This window comes from Simochromis diagramma, unplaced genomic scaffold, assembly GCF_900408965.1.
Source record: "Simochromis diagramma unplaced genomic scaffold, fSimDia1.1 OVJJ01000338.1, whole genome shotgun sequence".
NCBI lineage: Eukaryota > Metazoa > Chordata > Actinopteri > Cichliformes > Cichlidae > Simochromis > Simochromis diagramma.
Window position 1 is genome coordinate 624,754 of NW_024387088.1, and position 9,177 is coordinate 633,930.

The following is a 9,177-nucleotide window of genomic DNA, read 5'->3' on the forward strand; positions in this document are numbered from 1 at the left end:
CGATATAAGTTGAGCTGTTTCTCATTTGGGGACATCAGTTTGTTGAGTTATGACATTTTGTTAAGTATTTTTATGAGAATTCTGTTTAACTGACATCTTTTATGGACCAACTTAGAGCTTAACACAGTTTGTTTCCATTACACAATCTGTCCCTGTGGTTCCTGAAGGAGAAAAAAAAAAAAAAAAGCATGATTGCTAAGCATAAATCAGGCAGCATAAAGTAGTCCCACAAATGTGGGAGCTCCTGCAGAGGGGTGTTTTTCTCCCACCACAGACGTGCTCCAGTGCAGTCCTTCAAAAGGCCAACTGCATTTAACACCATAATTCCCTCCACACTCACCACCAAGCTGGAGCATCTGGGACTCAGCTCATCTATGTGTCAGTGGATCTCCAACTTCCTAACTGGCAGACCACAGGCAGTAAGGATGGGCGGACATGTCTCAGCCTCCACCACTCTCAGCACTGGAGCCCCCCAGGGGTGTGTTCTGAGCCCCCTGCTGTACTCTTTGTACACATATGACTGTGTGGCCACTACCAGCTCCACCACCATCATCAAGTTTGCTGACGACACCATCGTGGTGGGCCTGATCTCTGATAACAACGAGACGGCCTACCTGAAGGAGATTAGGAATCTGGAGAACTGGTGCCAGAGGAACAACCTCCTTCTAAACGTCAGTAAGACAAAGGAGCTGATAGTGGACTTCAGCACTAAGCAGGAGAGGAACTACCAGACCCCTGTCATCAACGAGTGCCCAGTGGAGAGAGTGGACAGCTTCAAATACCTCGGAGTTCACATCACGCAGGACCTGTCATGGTCCTGTCACATCAACACCGTGGTGAAAAAGGCCCGTCAGCGTCTCTACCACCTCAGACGCTTGAGAGACTTCCAACTGCCCTCCAAGGTGCTCAGGAACTTTTACTCCTGCACCATAGAGAGCATCCTGACGGGAAACATCTTAACCTGGTTCGGGAACAGCACCATGCAGGACAGACGAGCTCTACAGAGGGTTGTGCGGTCAGCTGAGCGCACCATCTGCTCTGAGCTCCCTGACCTGCACTCAGTCTACAGCAGGCGGTGCTGGACCAAGGCCAGGAAGATCGTGAAGGACCTCAGCCATCCCAACAACGGACTGTTCTCTCTGTTGAGGTCAGGAAAGCGATTCCGCTCCCTGAAGACCAACACAGAGAGACTGAGGAGGAGCTTCTTCCCGCAGGCGATACGGTCTCTCAATCACACCACCACACAGTACTGACCCACACATATAGTTCTTACACACACACACACACACTGGACATTCTGGACATTGTTTTCACTTCATTACTTAAATCACGCTGCTGTTATTGTGTATATATTTATTTATATTTCTTCATACATTCTTATATAGTTCTATATTGTGTATTTTGTTGTACAGTTATTTTATTTTCAACTTTAATTTATATATTTTATCTTATTCTCCCAGTTAAATTTACCCTTCATTCTAATTTGTGTTGTACAGTTATTTCATTTTTAACCTTAATTTATATTTTATTCCTTCCTAGTTAAATTTACCCTTTTTAATTTTTCATATTTATTTCCTATCTTATTCATAGCCTTTTCCTTTTTTGTTTTCTTTAGGTCACGAGCAGTTGTCCAAGCATTTCACTACATATCGTACTGTGTATGACTGTGTACGTGACAAATAAAATTTGAATTTGATTTGCACATCGCTGGACACGGATGATCTAAGCATTTGCTCATTAAATGTAAGTGGACCAATTTCACATTATACACCAACACTAACAGCACTCTGTGTTTGAACACCTAGAAACTCCATCATTGTTTCCCTCCAACGTAAACAGTAGATATGCAGGGAAGATAAATGATGGTAGATATCCATACTTAAATAAAACTGAGGAATTTGTAATGGTTATGGTTGCAAGACAGAAAGCATCAACTTTGGAGCTGAGATTAACAAAAGTAGGACGATTTGCCACAAAATTTTAGCAGTTTAAGCAGTGGCAGAGCGGGGGGGTGGCTTACTGGGCTTCAGCCCGGGTTGTTTTCTCAGAAGCCCGGGGCCTTTTGGAGTGTAATTTTTTCATAGTTAGATGCCTGGCTGACAACTGTATAAAACAAAAATTACACACAATATTCGAAGCACATAGTGCACACTGTGGGAATTTACAACTGTGTGTAAATCCCCCCATATATTGGTATGAGCCGAGCTCAGGCACTAAGCGGGGCGGGGCAGCTGCTGTCTAAGAGTGCGCTGTTGGAGAAACGGAGACAGGCAGACAGAGGAGAACTGAAGTTTGACCAGGTACCAAAGCAAATCATTCGTACTGTGCAAATAATGTAAATATGACGGTGCATCACGAAAGATTGATATCAAACTGATCACTTGACCCATATTACGTTACTTGCTCTTCGAGTGAATCAACAAATGGCGAAATGAAAAGCGGAACAACAACAATGCTGTTTCAGTCTTAGCTTACATGTGTTTATTTCATATTTTCAGTTGTTTCCCTCCACGGCTAAATAAATCTGTTTCAGTAATGCACTGATATACAAGAATGGACATAAGGAGCTTCTTTCAAAGAAAAAACTCTGGTAGTATTTTATATATTATGCTTTGTATGTTGTTCAGTATATTTCTATGCAAAACAAGAGGGATTTCAATACACAGCAGTATATTCACAGTTGAAACCAGATATTTACATACACTTTATGGAAAACACAAGAACATTTTTTACTGTACAACATCAATTTAGAATAAACTTGTTTTGTTTTGGATAAATAAATATTGAAATATCTTTTGAATTAGTTAAATGTCAGAATAAAGAGAGACAGAGCTTCTATTTTTATCACTTTCATCAAATTTAGGAGTACATGTACACTAAGTTTATTGTTAATTAATAAGAAAACTGCAGACGATTCCATTCTGAGCTGAAGAAGCTTCTGATAGGTTAGTAGAGTCCATGTGGCTCAATTTTGAATACAATTTGGTGCCATTTAATCAGAATCAGAATCAGAATACTTTATTAATCCCTGGGGGAAATTATTTTTTGTTACAGTGCTCCATTTTAAACCAACATTAAGACAAGACAGACAATACACTAACTAAGAATAGTACAATATATACATATATACACATACATACTTCACTCATAAATAAATAGTTGGAAAAGAAACATGTGTAGCTGTAGCAGCAAACAGTGTGTTAAGTGGATGCGTTGTACAGGGAGATGGCCACAGGCAGGAATGATTTCCTGTGTCGTTCAGTGGTGCTTTTCGGTAATCTCAGTCTCTCACTGAACGTGCTCCTGTGACTGACCAGCATGTCATGGAGTGGGTGGGAGGTGTTATCCAACATTGTCTTTATCTTGGACAGCATCCGCCTCTCCGACACCACCATGAGGGTGTCAAGCTCCATCCCCACAACATTACTGGCCTTACGGATTAGTTTATTAAGTCTGTTGGCATCTGCGACCCTCAGCCTGCTCCCCCAGCATGCAACAGCATAGAGGATCGCACTGGCCACAACAGACTCATAGAAAATCCTCAGCATTTTCTGGCATATGTTGAAGGACCTCAGTCGCCTCAAAAAATAGAGACGACTCTGGCCCTTCCTGTAAAGTGCTGTGGTGTTTTTAGCCCAGTCCAGTTTATTGTCAATGTGTACTCCAAGGTATTTATAGTCCTCCACGATGTCAACACTGACCCCCTGGATTGAAACAGGGGTCAAGTGTTTCCTGGTCTTCCTGAAGTCCACGATCAGTTCCTTGGTCTTTGCCACGTTGAGCTGCAGATGATTCTGCTCACACCACGTGACAAAGGAGTCGACCACAGCCCGGTACTCTGTCTCATCATCCCTGCTGATGCATCCAACCACCGCAGAGTCATCAGAAAACTTCTGAAGATGGCAGGTCTCTGTGCAGTGGCTGAAGTCTGTGGTGTAGAGGGTGAAGAGGAAGGGGGAGAGGACAGTCCCCTGTGGTGCCCCTGTGTTGCTGATCACCTTGTCAGACACACACTGTGGGAGACGTACATATTGTGGTCTTCCTGTCAGGTAATCAACAATCCAGGACACCAGAGAAGCATCCACCTGCATCGCTGCTAACTTATCACCCAGGAGGGTCGGCCTGATGGTGTTGAAAGCACTGGAAAAGTCAAAAAACATGACCCTCACAGTGCTCGCCGGCTGGTCCAGATGGGTGTAGACACGATTGAGCAGGTAGATGATGGCGTCCTCAGTTCCGAGACGAGGCTGATAAGCGAACTGAAGGGGATCCAGATGTGGTCTTACAATGGGTCGCAGCTGGTCCAGGATGAGCCTTTCCAGGGTCTTCATGATGTGGGAGGTCAGTGCCACGGGCCTGTAATCCTGGGGGCCACTGGGACGTGGCGTCTTTGGTACAGGGACGAGGCATGATGTCTTCCACATCACTGGGACCCTCTGCAGACTCAGACTCAGCATAAACAGTTTATGAAAGACTCCACTCAGCTGGGGGGCACAGGTCTTGAGGACGAGGGGACTCACTCCATCTGGTCCAGCAGACTTGCCTGAGTGAAGTCTCCTCATTTGCATCTCAACCTGGTATTGAGTGAAGGTGATGGGTGGGGGAGGGGTGTCAGGAATCTCAAGGGAGGCAACATGTGAAGAGAGAGGCTGGCACAGTGGTGTGGCTCTGGATTCCAGGCTGACTACAGGTGAGGTTGTGGGGGTGGGAGCAGACACTGTGGTGTCGAATCTATTGAAAAACAGATTCAACTCATTGGCTCTATTCTCACCTCCCTCAGCTCCCCTGCTGTTGGTTGGCCTGAATCCAGTGATGGTCTTCATGCCCCTCCACACCTCTCTCATGCTGTTCTGCTGGAGTTTCCACTCCAGCTTCCTCCTGTAATTGTCCTTAGCCTCTCTGATCTTGTCCTTTAATAACACCTGGATCTTCCTCACCTCCTCTTTGTTGCCCCCTCTGAAAGCCCTCTTCTTGTTGTTGAGGAGGGCTTTGATGTCCTTAGTCACCCACGGCTTGTTATTTGGGTAACAATGAACAGTCTGAGCTGGAACAATGGAGTCGGTGCAGAAAGTTATGTAGTCTGTGATACACTCAGTAAGCCCATTGATGTCCTCGGCGTGAGGCTCACAGAGTGTTTCCCAGTCGGTCACCTCGAAACAGCCCTGTAGTTCTGCTAAGGCCTCCTCTGACCACCATTTACAATTAAGAAATACAGATAGTTTCTCTCTTTACTCTTAAAGTTAACAAATATGTTTTTTATATTTATCAATCTAAAAAAATAAACATTTAGTCTGATTTGATGTTACAATTAAAAAAGTGTTTGTGTTTTTATCTGAAGAGTTTGTAAATATCTGTATATTTGATGATTGTCAGCACAAAGAGGGAGAGAGAGGAACAGAGAGGGAGAGAGAGGAGAATGATGACAGAACAGAGATGAACAAGAGCAGGTGAGACACACATGTTAGTCAAATGGTTGTTTACCAAAAGTACCACCGTATCACAGGTACTCATGTATCTCGTACCTAGTGTTTCTTTTTAGGTTTGTTATTTTTCAAATTCTACATTTATTAAGTTATGCAGGCTTGTTTGCACAACAAGGCTAAATAATTATATAAACTTTTCTCAATCTAAATAGTGGACTTTGGTAGAATTAAAAAAATAAGTGTAGTGCAGGTCTATGATGATTTTTAGTGCTACTTTCATCTAGTTCTGATTCTGGTTCTGTCTTGGTTAAATCCTTAGTCCTGATTTTGAACTGTTGTAGTCCTGTTTTAATTCCGGATCAGTTCTGGGTCTGGTTGAATTGGGGTTTAGTCCTCGTGTCTTGATACAGCCCTGACTTTGTTCTGCCTTGCTGCTTAATTAAAAAAATAGTTTAAGGTGTCCTGCAGATGTGATATATATTTTTCCCTATATGAAGTCATTCTTTTTTGAACTAGGTTGGTTTGGCAGTTAATTTTACCGGTCAGAGAATTTTTCTAGGTAATATTCACAAAGGTAGGACAATTTCCCACTGAATTTTGTGTTGCGCACATGTGCAGAAACAACAGGTAGGATGGATTCCCAGGACACCGGTGCTACTGCCAGTGTAGCTACCGCCCCTCCCCCCTGACCCAGCGCAAAGCACAAGCCTCGCGTGCAGAGTGAAGCGGGGAAAAAAAGTGTGAGACAGAGGGTGAGAGAAAGAAAAACAAACACAAAACACGGCTGCCAATAAGGAGACGGGGCTTGCGTCATTCACTTTCGTTCGAGACCGACACATCACTACTGGCTTTCCAGGAAGCAGCTGAACAATGAGGAAGTAAGTGGAGCTTGTTGTTGGTGTGTTTGAAGAAACTGTAAGTGTGCTTTGTTTCCTCCTTTAACAGTTTGTCTTTAGGAACTTTACTGTTTCTTCAGCTCATGTCTGATTTATTCACACAACTAACTCTGTGTGTTTTTATTTCCGGTCTCTCCTTTAAAGTCGATGTGTAATGTTTTTCTGGCTAACATCAGCTGTGCAGGGCTGGACTGGCCATCGGGCATACCGGGCCACTTGTGATTTTTCGATTTTATGGGCAGATGGGGTTTTATTTCTTTTCTTTTTTTTAACGGTATAAATGAATGGTGGTGGATTGGCCATCGACTCTGGACTGGACCAAAGCCGGGAAGGTCAAACTTTAAAGTTGAGGTGCAAAGGAACGTGATTTGTCCCTATTACTACTTAAGGTAGAAAGTTGCTAATTCAATCATGAAACTGATCAATGATCAGCTGATCGGCTTTTCTCTCTGTGCCAGAAAGAGGAAACCAGCAGATGTCACGCTAAACAAGAACAACATGTTTAAGCTTGATCAGCTGTTGTTAGCATTTATTTAATATTACTTTCTAGTATCAGCTGATGTTTGCTGGAGCCACAGCTGTAAAGCTGCTGGTGTTCCAGATCTACTGGCATTTAGATCTACTGGCGTTGGTCGAACAGATGTATGGCAGACTTGCGTTTCAGTAGCTGCTACCGACAAACCAGCAAAAAAAAAAAAAAAACGCCAAATGTGTCATCTGTGACACTTGTGAGGTTATCTCAAGCACACTCCGTCAGTCTTGATGCTGTTGAACAACAAAATGTTTAAAAATGTGGCGAGTTTACCTGGTAATATCCTCATGCGCGACACGATCGCGAAAACAGCAAACAATTAACACCACGCCGATGTTGTTCACAGGACAGCAAGAGTAAACGATCGGGAGACTCTTGCCGTCGTTATCGTTCCCCTCGCACGTTTTATTACTAAAGCGTGCAGTTTACTTTGTGCACTAACATGGACTCGAGTGAACCAAGTGCCACAGCCTACAGCCAGGTCAACTTGTGACACACATCTGCAGCATGTTTGAATTCATTTCATGCACAATACATTTGTACCTTTCAATTGTGTCTGTTTATGCGTCATGCAAATAAACCTTTGAAATGAATGAAATGATATCATGTATGTATTATCAGCCTACATTTGTACAAAATACCAAATTATATACACAAAGTCATAAGAATCACCACCCTTGTTCATCATGATATCAATACTTTTGCCCATAAGAAAACTGTCGTGAACAAATATATGACACACTAATATTTCACCACTGTTGTAACATGACATGTCGTTAGCATAGTCTGCGTGTGTTTTCTCTGCAAACGAACATTTTAGAGTTAGTTGTTATATACAGTCTGTATAAGTGTGGTCAATCTAATAATGATCCGCAGTTACACAGTGATCAGTAATAAACAGTCTCCAAAACTTGCATATAATCCTCAATTTGGAACCCATCTACTGACTACCACATACAAGCTGGACCAGTCTCCAATGCAGGTCAGTCCACTGCTGCCACCTGTGGCCAAGTACCATAGCCTACTACTAGATTAACTTGTGACACACATCTGCACCTGCTGCTATGATCACATCGAGTAAAGGCTGAGTGGCTGCACTTACACCTGGTACATCCAAATCTACCCACAAACATGTTGAAAGATGCAATGCCTGCAATGTGGATTGTTAACACTAAAAACAATAAGTAGGCAAAGACAACACAGATCAATTTTTTGCATTTATTTAGGTAGGACGTTCAGATGGCCAAATCACACTATGCTGCCCTCACGACACGTGACCATGTGAAGCTAGACAGCTAGCGAACAAAATAGACGAGATCTTCCACACAAGGCTTGCTTTTCTTGCTTTTAATGAAGATCCTTTAAAGCCTTATCCTCTCTCAAGGTTTCTCCTTGCTATTTCTTATTTGTAACTGAAATATACAGAAAATGAAAATAAATTGCTAGCTAATACACATCTTAATGACAAACTTAGCCTAGCTTAACACGTGCGTTACATTAGCATCGCAGTTCACTCCAGGTAAACACATATAAAAGTTATCTCTGAACATATGAATACTCACAAAGACGAACGTTTCCCAAGGTACAAGCGTGTAGGGCACTCTTAGCGTGTACATGAACTCGTTCACTCTTTTAATACTGCCGAAGCACTTTTCACGAGATTAACGGAGAAAACACGTCAAAGATAGGCGAATGATCAGAGCGCTCCCTCGCTCCCGTTTCCGCACATACAATACAAAGATCACTTGTGATAACGATGATTCACTCTGAGCAAATTTCGAACCCACACATTTTAACTGTTTTTAGCATGAATCGCTTATAATATTTCTTAACTTTGAACTTGTTTATCACTTTGCTTATGTAACTTAATCAGAGTATGCATTAACTATTGACTTCTGACCAAAAGGCATAACACACTATCAAAACATGCTTCCTGCTTGTATTTATTTAGGTAGGATGTTCTGATGGCTAAATAACACAATATCACTTCACATTTCTGTGTCATCGTCCATCAAATGTTGACACATAGTGGGTTTGTCATTCTCTCAGCTGACACTGAGATGAAGCAGGAAAGAAGGAGTTGATATTTGGACAGCACACATGATGGAAAAGAGGATTTCAGTTTATGTGCACATGAATGATTCGTGTTTTCTCTGCAGGTGAAGGTAGAAAGTGTTTGTGAGCTGATGTGGATGTAAATTGAGCAGCATGGATCAGTGTGAGGACAGAGAGGAGCGAGTCCCTCCCTCTAAAACCATTCTGTGTGGGGAACGTGAGAGCCAGACCAAATCTCAGAGGTGAGATGACCATCTTTAACTGTCCATGA

General features: G+C 42.7%; 1 long non-coding RNA gene across 1 annotated transcript; it reads right to left on the minus strand.

The window, feature by feature from the left end:
* Positions 1-8,103: 8,103 nt before the first annotated feature.
* Positions 8,104-8,566, minus strand: LOC120742722. The gene is made up of 2 exons (XR_005697936.1): positions 8,414-8,566; positions 8,104-8,263 (listed from the first exon to the last, which is right to left on the minus strand). It is a non-coding gene; the product is annotated as an uncharacterized LOC120742722 (long non-coding RNA).
* Positions 8,567-9,177: the final 611 nt, after the last annotated feature.